This window comes from Macrosteles quadrilineatus, unplaced genomic scaffold, assembly GCF_028750875.1.
Source record: "Macrosteles quadrilineatus isolate MER2022 unplaced genomic scaffold, UCM_ALF_1.0 Scaffold_1__1_contigs__length_201487025, whole genome shotgun sequence".
Lineage (NCBI taxonomy): Eukaryota > Metazoa > Arthropoda > Insecta > Hemiptera > Cicadellidae > Macrosteles > Macrosteles quadrilineatus.
In genome coordinates, this window is record NW_026542594.1 from 197543020 (window position 1) to 197560396 (window position 17377).

Consider the following 17377-nt stretch of genomic DNA (forward strand, 5'->3'; position numbering starts at 1 on the left):
TAGACTTTAGCTATTTTTAATTTATCTGGGAATTTTCCTTGTGAGAGTGATTTATTTATGAGGTCTGTCAGGGGTATTACTATTTCATTTTTACAGTTTTTTAGAAGTTTAGCTGATACCTCATCAGTTCCGGATGAATTTTTCATCTTTAGAGATTGAATGGCCTTTTGCACTTCTTCTTGTGTGACCCGTCTGAACTGGAGTGTGTGATGTGTTGCTGGTAAGTGGTCTGTTAAGGCATTGGTTCTAGAGTTATTGTTATTTTGGAGTGTTCGGTCGGCTATTGATGAGAACAAATCATTAAAACAGTTTGAAACTTCTATTGGGTCGTCTATTGTTTTATTGTTGACTTGAAGATGGATTTGGTTTTCAGTATTTGATCTCGCTTCCCTTTCTCGGTTTATTGTTTGCCACAGTGCTTTGGACTTGTTTTCAGCCTGGTTTATGTGAGCTGTGTTGTTTTCTTTCCGAAGCATTTTCAAATGCTGGTCGTACTCCCTTTTTTTAATAGTTGTTCTGGCTTTGTCTTCCATAAGTCCGGTTGTTTGCTCCTTTTCTAAGGCCTTTATATATTCATTTTTAAGTCTAGCCGATTCTTGATTCCAACACTGTCTCCTTTTATGTTGTTTAACTCTTGACGTTTTAAGAGGGCAGGCGTGGTTTAGTGTTGTCTGGATGATGTTGCTGAAATTGTTGTAGGCTTCATCTACGTCATGAGTTTGTAATTATAGTTTCCCAGTCTTGTTCTTGTAGCTGTGTCTTAAAGTTATCTATTGTTGTTCTGTTGAAGATTCGTTTATTTTCTTTGATGTTGTTGATGATCGGTTTTCTAGTGATGATTTTTGCGATTTGTGCGGTATGGTCAGATAGTCCTGATGTTATAACTGAGGTTTCTATTTGTTGATTATCAATGTTTGAGCATATCCAGTCTATTGATGTTTCTGAGTCACTTGTAATTCGAGTGGGAGGTAGCCTCAGTCTTGAGATATTGAAGGAGGTTAGGAGTTCTTCAATTTTTTCGTTTTCATTGTCATCAACTAGGTTGTTTACATTGACGTCTCCCATTATTAATATTTGCTTATCCGTAGTGAGCACTGTTTCCAATTGTTCAGAGAGTATATCGATGGCTTGGTCTAGGTTTGCACTTGGTGGCCTGTATACTCCGAGGACCAGAGGTGGATTCCTGTTTAGCTTCAGTTCAAAGAGCACAGTTTCGCAAATTAGTTCTGTTTCCTCGCTACTTGTGCATATGAGTGAAACATGCTTTTCCCAGCCACTTCTTACATAAGCGACCACTCCTCCTTTGACATGGGATTTCCTTGAGAAGCCTCCAATAAGTGAGTAATTTTCTACCCACGTGTTTTGCAAGTTTTGTTGTGCTACGCCGTGCTCTGTTATTATGATCAGGTCCGGGTCTTCATCTTGGAGGAAGTGTGCTAGTCTATCAGTTTTTTTAGATAACCAATTTATGTTTTGGTGTAGAATTTTAAGTCCTTTTTGGCTATTAGGTGTTTGGAATTTTACTGTACGGAGTGTCGGAGGGGATGTGTTACATCTTTGAGCTGGTTTTTGTGCTTTTCTCTGGGATGAGGGTGTTCTTCTAAAAAATGATGTTGGGAGGTGGGAGTGTTTAGGGGTTCTTGTGTGCAACTTTGGTTTTTGTTAGTTTGTAGTGTGTTTTTATACTTTGGGAGGGGTGGTTCTGCGATTTTCTCAATGTTGATGTGGTATTTGGAAAGTTCCTGGGAGCTAAGCAAGTTTGCTTGTTGTATCCAACGGCCTAGTTTATCATTACTGCTGGGTGTTATGTAAAGGAATGAGTGTGTGTGCCTTGAGATAGCAACGATGCAGTGGTGCTGCGATTCATAAATTTCTTCTCTTTTAGCAGATGTTCGTATGACAGCTATGTTTTCTGCTTGCCGTCCTTGAAATTCATGTATCGTAGATGCGTTGAAACCTAGCTTGTTTAGTTCTCTTTTCTCAGCTTGTTTGAAGACCAAGCATTTGTATTTATTTTTGTTGAGAGTGAGGTTCAGGCTTTCTAGTCCCTGATACTGCTGTGTCGCCAGTTCTTTCTCTGTCTGGTTGGTGGTTTGCATTCCTTGGCTGTAGAATTTTGAGAGGATGGCTGTGGTGCTCTTTGTGCATCTGTATGTGGTGTTTAGTATTTTTGTTGTTGTGGCTATTTCTGTAATGTTGTGGTATTTAACTTCTAGGTTCTCTGCTCTGTTTATATATGGTATTTGGTTAATGTCGCCAATAAGCAATACTTCTTTAGCAGTTGATAAAATGGCTGCAAAGAGTATTTCTCCGGCATGCATCATTAGGGCTTCGTCGATGAAGAGCCTGTTATAGGTGTTTCCTCTCTTAAGATGTTGGGTGGAGTTTATTATGAATGAATGCACGGTTCGGAAGGTGTCATTGCATTTTGCCTGGCTATGGTCTGGGTGGTTGGTTTTGTATCTCTGTCGGAAGTCCATTGCCGCATCTCTTGTAGGAAACAGGATGAGGTCCCCTGTAGCATAGTTGTTGAGTAGGAAAGTTGTTTTCCCACATCCTGGCACACCTTGGACTAAGTTCAGTTTAGTGTTGTATGAGTTTTTAATGTCAATGTGTTTTGTGCTATTATAGAGATGTAGTTCGTTTAGGAGTATTGTCTCGTCTGATACTAAGATGTTTTGATTAATTGCTATGTTGTTTGGGGCAGTTGCATAATTTCCATTACCTTTCCTCAGTAGTTGCACTAGACGTGCATAACAGAGCAAAGAGCATAACAGAAATACCCCCGCCGCAGCAAACCTGCAGTCTTAGCGAATTTCCATTTGCCTGATTGGATACTAAAATGTCTCCTTAAAAATATCACATTTATTCCCTATTTAAACAGAATTAGTTTAATGAGTACTTAGGTTTGCTGCAACAGGGAGGGTAAAAAAGTTTTTTTTATGTAAAATATTAAAAGGTAATGTGGTTTAGTAAGAAATTAATGTATTTTTCAAAAATGGGAAAAACCTATTTTTACCCCATAAAACCCCCCATAAACCCCCGTTCCCACAGTCCGATCATGCTGGTTCGCGAACTCATTCAAGTTTATCCCGCCTTACACCTTCAAACCAAATTTTATCAAAATCGGACAAAAATTACTCAAGTTATCGTGCGGATGGACACACACACACATATATATATATATACCATAGATATATAAAAATTTGAACGAATGGTGTTTTTGGCCTCTGGGGACATCAAAATGAAAAAGTAAATCGGTCCCGGGCTTAGGTCTTACCATGAGACCTACGGTAATAGCTACTTCCCTATAGGGAAATTCGCTAAAAAGAACTCATATGCAAACCTGAGAACCAATACAAGTTTTTTAAGTCTGTAAAAAGTTAAATGTGACACTAACTGTGGGTGTGGGTTTGTACATAAACAACATTGTTCCTTTGCCACTATAAAAATTGTGTTTATGTACCACCAAAATTGTGCTCAAAAGCTTAACCCCAAGCCAAAGTGTTTTCACCCAACGATTTTACCTACTCTTTAGACTTGAGCTTGAAAACATTGCTGCCACAACTGTCGGTTTATCACTAGATCAAAGAGTAAGGTTAATTAATTAATTAATTATTTTTACATTGGCAACACTTACCAGCTTATTCTGAGCGGTTGTTGCTGGAGCTGCTGTTCCAGCAGCATGCCCGTTGCTCTGGGCGATAGTGACATTGCTCTGGGCGATAGTGACGTTGCTCTGGGCGATGGTGACATTACGCTGCGCCTGAAAAATAGCTATTTTTGAACAACATGTCCATTTTCTGTAGTCGTATATGTAATAATGCCATTGTGTCAATGGCCACAAGAGAATGCAATAGAATGGTAGACATCGAAAAAATGTAGTAGAACAACAATAGAACAATACAAAACATACATAGAAATTTATAAATTGTGGAGTTTTATACAAATACAATAGAGAGCCCAATATTGTCAATATTGATCCTTGGGAGAAAGCTGTATTAATATTTCAAAGAGTGTAACTGAACATTTCCTCAAACTGGAGGACTTCTGAAACTTCTGTAAGAGGTTAAATGTTATAAAAGTTCATGTTTTTGGTCCCTGGACAATTTTTCAAGACAAAAATAGAGGTTTTACATACCTCCACATGTATAACACTTACCAGCTCTGACGCAGCATGACGGCTTTGGACTGAAGCTCCGTAATTTGGACGTCCATTGTTAGATCCAGTCAGCTCCACCTGAAAACAGTTATTTTTGAACAACCTAGAACGTTTTCTCTGTTTCTTAGAGATGTAAAAATTCAATTTAGGTGTCTAAGGCTACACCAGCATACCATAGAATGTTAGACATAGAAAGCATCCAGTAGAACAACAATAGAACAATAAAATACATATAGAATTTTAGATATTGAGGAGTTTGCACAGATTTAACCGTAGAGAACCCAATATTAATCCTTGGGGGAAACCTGTATTGATAAGTCTTATTTTCAAAGATTATAAGGGAACTATTGTAACGGCTAAGTTATGTAAGAGGATAAGTAATAAAAATTTATGTTTTTGATCCTTGGACAATTTTTTCATGACAAAAATAGAGGTTTTACACCTCCACAAGTAAAACTTACCAGCTGTGCATGACGGCTTTGGAGTGAAGCAGAATCAACGTAAGCTCTATTTTTTGAGGAATTCAGTTGCACCTGAAAAACAGTTATTTTTAAACAACAAGAACATTATCTCCGTGTCTTATAGAGAAGTTAAAATGTTGTTAAGATGTCTTAGGCTACACCAGCATACCATAGTATGTTAGACATAGAAAACATCCCTTAGAACAACAATAGAATAATAAAATACCTATAGAAATTTAGAAATTGAGGAGTTTGTACAGATTTAATTGTAGATAACCCAATATTAATCCTCGGGGGAAACCTGTATTGATATGTCAAATTATTTATTTTAAAGAGTGTAACTGAACATTTCCTCAAACTGGAGGACTTCTGAAACTTATGTAAGAGGTTAAATGTTATAAAAATTCACCTTTTTGTGCCTGGACTATTTTTTTAAGTCAAAAATAGAGGTTTTACGCCTCCACGTGTAACACTTACCATCTGTGCATAACGGCTTTGGAGTGAAGCAGAATCAACGTAAGCTCTATTGGTTGATCCATTCAGCTCCACCTGAAAAACAGTTATTTTTGAACAACGTAGAACATTTTCTGTGTGTCTTAGGGATGTAAAAATTCAATTTAGGTGTCTAAGGCTGCACCAGCATACCATAGAATGTTAGACATAGAAAACATCCAGTAGAACAACAATAGAACAATAAAATACATATAGAAATTTAGAAATTGAGGAGTTTGAACCGTAGAGATCCCAATATTAATCCTTGGGGGAAACCTGTATTGATAAGTCTTATTTTCAAAGATTATAAGGGAACTATTGTTATTGGGAACAGCTAAGTTATGTAAGAGGTTAAATGTAATAAAAATGTATGTTTTTGGTCCTTGGACAATTTTTTCATGACAAAAATAGAGGTTTTTCATACTGTACCTCCACATGTATAACACTTACCAGCTCTGACGCAGCATGACGGCTTCGGAGTGAAGCTCCGTTGTGCAGGTTATCTCCATTGCGCTGCAAAAAAACAGTTATTTTTGAGTTACCGGTACCAGAAAACTTTCTCTGTGTCTAAAAGATGTAAATTCCATTTAGGTGCCTGGCAGCACCAGAATACAGCATACCACAAGATGCTAGTGATGGAAAAATCATACAGTAGAACAATACAAAACATACATAGATGTTTAGAAATCGGGATTTTGTACATATTGAACGGTAGAGAACTCAATATATTAATCTCAGGGGAAACCTGTATTGATAAGTCAAATTGTTTATTTTCAACAATTAAACACAAAACATTATTAATCAAACACAAAACAAACATACAAAATAATGAATTAGTACGAGCTGGGTAGATAGCAGGCTCCCAACCCCGCAAACAGAATCTGCTATTTTTTTCTGCCGTTTTATGTTCACACTGTGTTTTGTTTTGATTGTGTTTTTGACGTGTTGTAAGCTGTGAAAATGTTTTTTGCAAAAAACATGTAGCTACTGAGAAATTTTTAATTGTTGGACCAATAATTGATGGAGTTACCAGTATATGTAAAACTTATTTTTGTCATTAAATGTGACTAGCTAGGGGTCTAGTGATGTGTGTTGTATAACTACATTCATCTTTTGTCTTTTAAAAATAGTGTTACTTTACAACCAAACATAATGCTCAAAAGCTTAATCCAAGGAGTTTAAGGGTAAAGGGGGCTGTAGGTATCTTAGATTAAAGCAGGGTAAAGAGTAATTAAATTTGTTTTGTGTTTTAATAACAACACTTACCAAGGGCTCTGCCTGAAGGCCAAGGAGTGCAGCTTCTCTGTAGTAATGAGGCCTGTTTCTGGAATACGTAAATCTCCGTCGAGGCTGAAAAATGTTTTTTCTTAACAACATTTTATTTAAAACTTTGTTTACATCAAAACATACGAAGCAATTGGGAAAATCTATAATATAAATGGATTAAAGCAAATCATACGTATAAGAAAACCAGCCATATTCCACGGCAGTTTTTGCACAGCAAAATTTTTTACGTAACGATATGTAACAAAATTTACAGAAAATTGCGGAAATTATAAAGCCTTTTGTGGATTTTTGCATGTTGGCACAAGATAGCAGATTCATCAGCTACAAAGCAAATTAGGTTCCTCCTGGGAGTGGAGTGTCTGCCGTGAATGAATGCAGCCAAAATTCAATTTGGTGAAATTTTTTAGATGCGGGATCTATTAAAAAAAACCCAAAAAACTGTTACAACGCTGCAGAACTTCAAAACGGGTAGGCAAACATTAATTTGCAAGTGTTGATATGCTCACTTTTTTTAGTCACAGGTGAGACAAACAATTTAGGTCAGATATCCGAGGAGTCTGTTATGCCGAGGTCAAATATAAGGGGTTCTACTGTATGTAGATGATATTTTGACAAAATTTGATTATACATAAATTTTTTGGATGTATAGTTCCAAATTACAAAAAACCTGAAAAGCAAATCCTTTAACGAAAGAAAAATCCACATTTAGTGATATCGTAAAATATGTAGCCTACCTGCAATCAATATTTTTTTCAACAACTTGTAACGTAAACATTATAATGACAGTTTGAAACCAGCTGTAATTTAAGGAAATTACATTGAAACAAACTTAAAACGTTGGCTTTGGAAACTAATAAAGTGTGTTTTTTAGTAAAATATTAATAGCATAGTACAAAATAAATAAATTCGCCAAGTTTGATCAAAATATATCCATATAAACAAGCAAACTACAACATTTTACAATATTCACCATTAGAATAACATGGGAATTTCAAATTTACAATTTTTTAAATTTTCTCTGTTACTAATAACCGTACATAAATACTTTTATGTACTAAGTTATTTGTTTTTTTTAAGCTCTTTGAAAAGGTCTAAAGAGAAATTGGGAAATTTTGTGTTTTGAGGGTCAAAAGTGAGCAAATCCAATTTTTACCCCATAAAACCCCCCGTAAAGCCCTGTTCCCATGGTTTGATCATGCTGGTTCGCGAACTCATTCATGTTTATCTCGCTTTACACCTTTAAACCAAATTTCATCAAAATCGGACAAAAATTACTCAAGTTATCGCGTTTACGGACATATATATAATTATATAAACATATATAAAAAAAATTTGAACGAATGGTGTTTTTGGCCTCTGGGGTCATCAAAATGAAAAAGTAAATCGGTCCCGGGCCTAAGTCTAACCATGCCACCTACGGTGATAGCTACTTCCCTAGAGGGAAATTCGCTAAAAAAAGAACCTCAAACTAGGATACAATGGTCGAAGTGTGTACAGTATGTTTCTAGAAGGGGTGATATTCTTTGCCCCCAACCCAAGGTCACCAAATTTGACATGTGTAAGTTTTTACTTCGGGGTTTTCTCAAATTTCCCGTCTACACTCACAAACCCGATCGTTGGTGGACCTTAAAAACACAATTAATTAATCACAAAATGGCAAGAATTAACGTTAACCGTGAAATGCTGTGACTTGAAAATTTTAAAGGAAATTATTTAATCCTGCATTAATTAAGGTGGATTACCACCTGACTTACGTTGTTTTCATTGTTAAAGAACATCTGACAGGTGTATCCATGTTTAGATCTTGAAATGGGAGGATTTTGGGAATATTTTAATGAAACAACAGTTGTTATATGTGTCACAAAAACAAACAACCTAAAGGCCTAATTAAGACGGTAACACACTATAGACCTTTTTCCCGACCAAGACTTCGATCCGAGCATGGAGAAGGGAGGTCGAAGTGATCAGTGTGTCAGGGGTCCGTACACCGATCCAGACCAGGGCTAGAGATGATCCAGACGGCGAACCAGACATCAGGCCGAACAGGGAGACGAGCGCTCTGGAGGCGGTTTTGTGCAAAAGATCAAAGAAAGATCGGTCCGATGTACGATAGCGTGTCACGGTGTATTTTTGCCCCGTGCGCCGCCGCGAGCGTCTGAGCTATCGTTGATGGTTCTAATTTAATATTGCAATTACCCTTTTTAATTAGTAAAATAAATAAATTTTGGGTAATATTTTATCGTTATTGGTCTTTATTTTGTTGTTTCAAAATGAATATTACCAGAGGCAATCAAAATTATAATTCTTATTTTACATATTATTTTAATGAATAATACAATTAAAAACAAGACAGATAACTGAGCAACCTTTTTAGAATACAGTAGTTGAGTAGTTCATTTTAGCGAACCACTCCACGCACTGCCTCACGCGCTCTCACTCACACACGCTCTCCATCTCTCTCCAAACTAACTTTTACCGCGCTCGTAGAATTCGTCTGGTCTTGGTCTTAGATCGGGGAAATGTTCGGATTGAAATTTTAATTTTGCTGATATTTACCTCCCTTCTCCTATCTCGGTTCGGGGTCTTGTTCGGGTAAAAGACCGATAGTGTCACCGCCCAGTTTGCAGGTTTACTGCGACAGACGGGGGTATTTCTTTTTACCACGGATTCGGGTTCCTTAAATTTGTACATGTCAATAAGAGGCCAAAATAAAAGAAACCCGAATCGTTGTAAACATTAAATACCCCTGTCGCAACAAACCTGCAAACCAAGCAAATTTCCTTTTGCCTGGTTTTACTTTCAGTAAATTTTTTTACTGATTAAAGTTTTTCTTAAATTTGTATACGTCAATAATAAGTTATTTATTAGGTAACTTATTTTGTAAACATTTCCTTTCATAAAACCAATCATTTACTTTCATCGTATTATTCAAACTTTTCGAAATTGGGGGAACAATTTACGTCTTAAACAATAAATTCCCATTTAACTCTAAACCTCATAGAGCGCTATCCTATAACCGACACAGTTAAGTTCCCATCCCATAGTATAGTAAATGTTCAAGCTCGTTTTTCGTGGCTAGTTCATGTCCGGTGACACTGATTGCTAACAGGGTCGCAGCTATGGAAGGGCAAAGAGGGTCGTTTGATCCGTAGCAAGTTTTGGGGAACAAAAATATTAGGTTGCTATGTTTGTTTTAACCTTAAATACAAAAATGTTTATTTTGCATACTAAAGTGGTCTAGCCAATACAATGAAAAAGGATTGGAAATATTTATATGAACACGGTGTGAGTTTCAGGGCTGGGCTGGGAGCGGCGGACCTGACTGCTCAAGGTCAAGTCGTAGCTAGACGTTCTACAGGGTGTGTCTAGATTGGTGTGCCGCCAGCGCTATTTCATCCCTGATTCGCTCACCGCACATGTCGACACTTATATTTTTTATGAAATGTATTTTTCTTAAATTGCATTTCTATCTGTAATTGTCGTGGTTTCACCATCGAAGTATATAACACAACTGTTGTGTTATAGGCTATACTTCGATGGGTTTCACTATAATCAGCAGACATGGATCAAAGAATTTGTCGAGGAATGGACGCGACGCTCTTACATTTTTACTTTTTTTATATATTGACAAAATAGATATGAACTTTATAATGGTTCCGGAATCAGCCCTATTTTTTAAGGTTGGGTTTCGGTTTTGTTTTTAACCCACGATGTAATGGTAAAAATATAAGTTGGTTTTTGTTTATGGTGCAATCATTTTGCTGTGACATCAACAAGTTTTGGTGTTCGCGGAGATATCGGCGGACTTAATACTTTTATTTTAATAATTTTTCGATGAAATGGCGACCGGCGACCATAGATTACCATTAGACTACGGCCTAGAGCCTAGCGTTTTGTATAAAATCGAATTTTTAAAACAACAAATTGTTTTTATAAGTGAATGATAACGATGTCCCCGTGATAGCGGGATATGTTAACGTTATTTCCGTTATTTGATAACGATGTCAACGTGATGGTGAAGGTCGTTGATGATTTCCGCGATCGCGGTGATAGCGGTAGATGTTCACAAATCACGATTTGGCCGCGATCGCAGGCAATTCTTTTGCATTTCTTTTCACCCTGCGACTCCTGGCTGGATCCGCCACTGATCATTAGACAAGACAACAAAATACTTAGCAATTATCAGCTAGATAATCTCAATTCAACATAAGAACGATAAAAATTCAATTTTTTACATAATCAAGTAGTTTGCTGCAAAAAATCAAGAATAAAATCAAATTTAATCAATTGTTAAAACAAATTACTGATTTCTGCCGATTACACGATGGTTTTTACCAATTCAAACTGATGAAATGACTTATTATCAGCTATAGCAACTGTTATGACACAGTAACTATGTCAGTTACAAAAAATGAGGTACAAAATAGTTTTAGACACTAGAGCAATCTGTGACTGGCTCACACAATTAAATTAGTTTTTAGTAAACAATTGGCGAATGTACAGTATACATTATGGTTAAGACTGGCAGTAAAATGCCATTGGCACTTAAGGAGTCTTCATAAGTATTCAGTTGTAGCCATATTGGATTTTAGTCTAAGAGCCATGTGAAATTTGACATAACATACCATCATTTGAAGCAGTATATGCCGGTGTTATTTATAAGGATATAGTTTCGAAAATGTATAATTATATGTTTATAACATAGTAGGGGCCTACTAGGGAATAGAGTAATGATATGGCTTAAATTCATGGCTTAATTAATGATAATTAACTTATTAAGTGGAGGGAAAACGGCAAAACTAAAACTTTCACTCCCTAGAAGACCACTAAACCTAATTTCTAACACCTCAATTATTATTTTATAACAGGATTTTTTTATTCCGTCACAAAATTAACATTGCTCTGGGACTAAAATCCAATATGGCACTGATGAAGACTCTTAAATACTACCCTTCCCCACGCACACTTCAAAACGTCTCATCGTGGTTCTGATATACATTAACACTATAAAGGTTGTGATTATAAAATATCTGCATAGGATTTGGTTTTGGGATATGAAATGCTCTAAAATATTAGGCATACCGGTGCTTGACGAATCCACGGCTGCGTGGTGAAGGGCGGCAAATTGAAAAGAGGTACGCTGAAAGCACCCCCAAGGTCGCGCGCGGCCTTCGATGTGACAACGCCAACGCCGCGACTCATCCCCATCATCCCCCCGGCCCCCACCCCGCCCCACCCTGGTCCAACTGCCGCCAGCGGCAAAACGTGCAAAATTACGCCAAAACTGCGTCACATTGAAAGCTATGAAAATGGAACCAGTTCGATAGATTCATTTTTAGCATGGAATGCCGCTTACAATGTTTCAGATTGTATTACGAAAGATATTACAAAAGTATTATGAAAGACGAAAGATTGTATTATAGAGTGCATACATGTTTATATAAACTTATATTAACCACTTAATTCCAAACCTGAATATTATGCAGAAGCGATATACGTTTGCAAAAACTAAACCATTTTGGAATCTAATGAGTTTATGAAAAATAAATACTATTAAAAATATGCCTAGACTTTCCCTGACATTCTTTTAAATTTTATTATGAACTGGCCATCCAGTGGACCAAAAATATGTAATGCGCAGGCTTGTCTATTTTCAACCCACGCTGTAAATAAAACATGTTATATGAATTTATTCCATTTGTGTTGATTTTCTGTTCATTTTGCTGAGAAAACAAGTTTTAAAGAAACCCTCACATAGGAAATGTATGCAATACATGTATATTAAAATGCACAATACCCAACTGCGCAAGACTGAAAATATCTGGCCTATTTAAAATATTTTTAATCATCAGTACCGTATCAATAGTGTATTGATTTTTCATTTTCATAATACATAAGAGGTTCTAAAACCTTTTGTTCTGTAGGCCTACTTCTGTACTATTGTACTACGTATTGCTATTTTAGTTTTATATTTCTTATCCAATATGTTTTACGTTTTACATGTTGATATACATCCTTTCAAGGTTTCTGTAATAGCTTAATTCTAAGTACCTATTTTTGGCAATTGACCCTGGTCAACAAAATATACTTAGCTTTTACGGCGTTTTTTGTTAATGACGTATAGGTAAATAAAATATTACAATATTGATACTTAAACTTAACACACGTTTAGAACCAAGAACCAGTTGATTAATATTCGTCCCAAGTTGCATGTTTATACTGTGTAGCTTAATTCTTTAGTAGGCCTACATATTTTCTGCGATTGACCACCAAAATAAAACTAGCTGTCTATACGCTGATTTTATTAGTGGTTTAAAAATACCTGTAATGTTGACAATCCAAGTGGTTGTGTAACTAGTTTCGGCGCACAATGGAGCCTTCTTCAGGGTTTCCCAAGGACATTGTCACTTCTTTCGAAGGTCGTCAAATTTCATAAATATTTACATAACATAAAAAACATTTAAAACGCGTAACACGCATGCCTAGGCCTAGCTTTAACGACGTGACCGGCGGGAGTTTACGTCTAGACTGCCGGGCGCTATGGTCTGTGCGTCTTATCAGCAACAGGTTGTATGTGGGTTTCATTCTTCTCCCTCTCCCTTTCTATTATTTTATTTCTATTGTAAACTTACTACTTAGTGTTGTAAATAAAATTAGATGCAAATGAAAGCTTATCGATTAGCACGTTTTGTTTGTCTGATTTGACTGCCTTATAAATTTCGAATTCTTCTAACGCGTGTTGTTCTTTAACTTATTTTTAAGTAGAACCGTCATGTTATCGTTGATGTTGGAATAGCTATGGTTGTTAGTGATCAAAATGCTCTGCAAATGTTTATGATTGTGTATATTTTTATACTAAGTAGGCCTATTGATTTTAAGGTCGATAATAATATTTATAAACAACAATTTTATAAAGCTAGGTTATTTAAACAATTTGCAAATGGTTTTAAATAATTTAAGGTAGTTAATATTGGTGCAGTTCGGATTTTGCCGACTTCGGTTAATAACCTTTCAGCCAATCGATAAGTTCGACGCTGCGCGTGCGTTGGTGCGGAGTTTCGTATTTACACTTAGTAGTAGCCAGGTGTAGACAGCGGTAGGCGAGACATGGGCGAGACGATGTTTTCAGAAAGGCGCGCATCATGACCTTGCACTACCCGGCGCTACCCGCCTGAGTCCTGGCAACAGATTCATTCGAGCCCCTCCCCAAGCCATGCTCTCAAACACAACATCTCCCCACAACCCGCCGTGCGATGAAGACTCGTTAGATCAATATTAAAATTATAATGTTAGAACTTTGATAAAAAATATACGTGTGTCTACAGTAAGTCGAACACTATAAATGTTTACAAGTATACTCATCTTAAATTTTACTGCAAAAACTCATTATTGCACGGGGTGTAAGTTCCACACCCAAGTTCTACCACTGACTAGAGTGATTGAGTCAAAATAGTCAAGGTCAAAAGTACTACTAGCCGTTTGCGAAATGTCCGGACGTTATTGACTGAGACTATTTTGTTGACCCGAGTCAACAAATACAATACATTTGGCAAAACAGCCACTTAGAATGTAGATATTTACATGGAGTTTGGAACAAGGGTATATCAACATGTATTCTACACGTATGTAAAATTTTGTAACTATTAAAAAAAATATTTGCCTATTTTATTAACAAAAAACGTCCGAAAATAATAAATAGCTAAATGTTTTGACCCAGAACAAGTATTGTTGTAGTCTACTATAAAATTAGTTATTTACGGCAGTTTTTGTTAATAAAATAGGTAAACATGTTTTTATGGATATCAAACTTAACATACGTGTAGAATACGTTGATAAAACTTCATTCCAAGTTTCATATATGTAGTTTAATTCTACAGTAAGTAGATCTATTTCCAGCGATTGATCAGGGTCAACAAAATAAAAGTAGGTCTTTTTATGGTGGTGTTTTGTTGATAAAATGAATAAACATGTTTGTATTACGTGTAAATACATGTTGATCAGTCCGAGTTCCGAGCATCATACAGTATATATAACTGATTTATAAGTAGTCTACCTTTTTTCTGCGATTGACCCTGGTAAACAAAACAAAATTAGCTATTTACAGCGATTTTTGTGCTATAAAATACGTAAATATTTGTAAATCGTTACCGAATTTTACATAAGTGTAACTACATTATTTTCATCGATTGACCTGGGTCAACAAAATAAAAATAGCTATTAGCGTTTTTTGTTAATGAAATAAGTAAATATTTTTTTAATTATTACCAAATTCCACATAGGAATACCTTTGGTACCGTTGGTGTACCTTTGTTCCAAGTTTCATGTAGACCTATCTACTACATTTAGGCATATCTACATTCTACGTGGTTATTTTGCTAAATGTATTGAATTTGTTCACCCAGGTCCCTTATTTACTTAATTAAATAGCATTTACATCGGTACACACCACAACATAGCACCCTGCATTTAAACCTGAAAATATTTGTTATATATGAAGCTTTAACAGTAATTCGGCGTTAAGTTATAATAGTCAAGATAATCAAAGTTTAAATCTCAAAAGTACTATTAGCCGTTTGTAAAATGCCCACCTTATTAGTCGACAGGCACCACAACATATCCCTGTATTTAAACCTAAAGACCTTCTATTAAGCTACTTACAGTAATTCATTGTTATGCAAAAAGAGGGGGATCAAAAGAGCATAATTGCGTACTTAGGTATTACACCGACCACTACCATACACTAAGTTGGGTTAGGTTACCACACCTAGGTTAGGTTAGGATGAGATAACGGAAGATAACTTAACCTAACCTAAGGCTAAACCAGGTGTGGTAGATATAATACCAAAGTACCACCCAAAAAAACCGTTGACATCGGCACACACTACCTTACAACATAACTTAAGTTAACCCTGTATTTAAACCTGAAACCATTTAATAATATATAAAAGTGGGATCAAAATAACTTAATCAATTTAAAAAATAGGTAATATCTCACAATAACTTACTGAGTTTACAACAACATCTCTGGCTGCGATGTCCTGTAGTAGTAGGGTCGGAACTTCTTTGGTGACATGGATGTAAACACTTTCATACTGAAAACCGTTCATCCCCACCGCGAGTCTGGCTGCATCTTCTGTTGCAAAAGTCACTACACAACACCCGCGACTTTTGCCTGACGATGTAAAAAACAGTTTGATTTCTAGTACGTATCCAGCCCGGGTAAAAACACGGTATATCTCGTCTTCGTAAGCGTCTGACGGAAAGCCACTAGCGAACACGTTGCAAGCCTCACTTAGCTTGACTCCCGACTCCACCATCTCGCGTCTGGTGAAGGTTCTTATTTCGTTTGCGGTAGAAACGATGAAGCCGCGGTTTTTCACGAAGATCTCTAAACTATTCATAGTGGTGATTGGGGATAAGTTGGTTCAGAGATACACGAGTACTAGCCGAAGGTTAAGTTGCAGGCACCAAGCAGGTCGGAAGACAAGAGGACAAGACCGCCACATAGAAGACGCGGAGGTGTTGGCGGGGTGCTGTAGGTGGAAGGGGTAAGACATTTGGAGGGAAACACCGCCGTCTACACTATTTTGATCAATTTTTCATGGAGTAAAAAGACCAATAAAACACAAAAATTTTTATTTTCATTTTTTTAACTTCTATGGTATTATTTTTGTTATAAATATTAAATTAACTTGTTGTTTGATATAGTCGTAAGAAGGAGGGGGTATTGCATGACTCACGGCGCGAACAGATTAGCCAATAGCGTAGCTTCTTAAAGGCGCGAACAGTGATCTTGCGCCAAGGTGAAGGTGCCGATGAGGAGAGGAGGGGATGAACGGGTGATGAGATCAACCACTGGCGTGGCTCCTGAGAGTCTTAAAGGCGCGAACAGTGACAACGAGAGTCAACAAAGTGTAGCTTCGATATCTATTAATATAATAATAATAATAATAAAACAATTTTTAAGCAAGTAAAAAATTAAACACTAATTAATTTCAAGATATCATTTTTTTTAACATCTCTGGTATTATTTTTGCTATAAATTTGCAATTAGTTCGTTGCTTCTTTGAACGTGTGAGAAGAAGATAGGGTAGGGACTAGGGAGGGGTTGTGAATGACTCGGTACGTCATATTAACTGACGACCTTTAGGTGAAATCGGAAATTTTTTCAGTTCATATGTTTTTTTTTAATAGAAGCCCTTTTTTCTCATCTTGGAAAGCCTACACAACACGCGCTTCTATTTAAGCATTGGCATTTATGTACCACAAACTTCCAAATTATTTTTACATCATGCTTTCATTTTTATTTTACCCAAAGAAATTATCGCCGAGAGGACGTGGCGCACGAAATGATGGATACGAGCATACGAGCGAGTGTAGCGGTAGGAAACTGTGCTGCCTCACGACCAAAGCTTATCGCATCAACAAATTCTCACAACCTATTTCAATTCTGGTCATAGTTTTTAAACACCACATACAAACACCACATTATAGACATGTGCTGCTCCAAGCGGTAAGCTACAAGGGACTTCAAGCAAAAGTAGTTAACGGTGTATCCAAAAGAGTGCAGCAGCTGTTGCGTCACAACAAAGATACGTGCCGCTCCAAGCGGCAAACTATACAGAACTTCAAGCAAACATAGTTCCCAGTGTACCAAAGAGTGCAGCAGTTGTCACGTCACAACAAAGACACGTGCTGCTCCAAGCGGCAAACTATTAAAGAACTACAAGCAAACATAGTTCACAGTGTACCTGAAAGAGTGCAGCAGGTGTCGCGTCACAAAGACACGTGCTGCTCCAAGCGGCAAACTAAAGAATTTCAAGCAAACATAGTTCCCAGTGTACCAGAGTGCAGCAGTTGTCACGTCACAACCAAGACACGTGCTGCTCCAAGCGGCAAACTATAAAGAACTTTAAGCAAACATAGTTCACAGGGTACCTGAAAGAGTGCAGCAGCTGTCGCGTCACATCAAAGA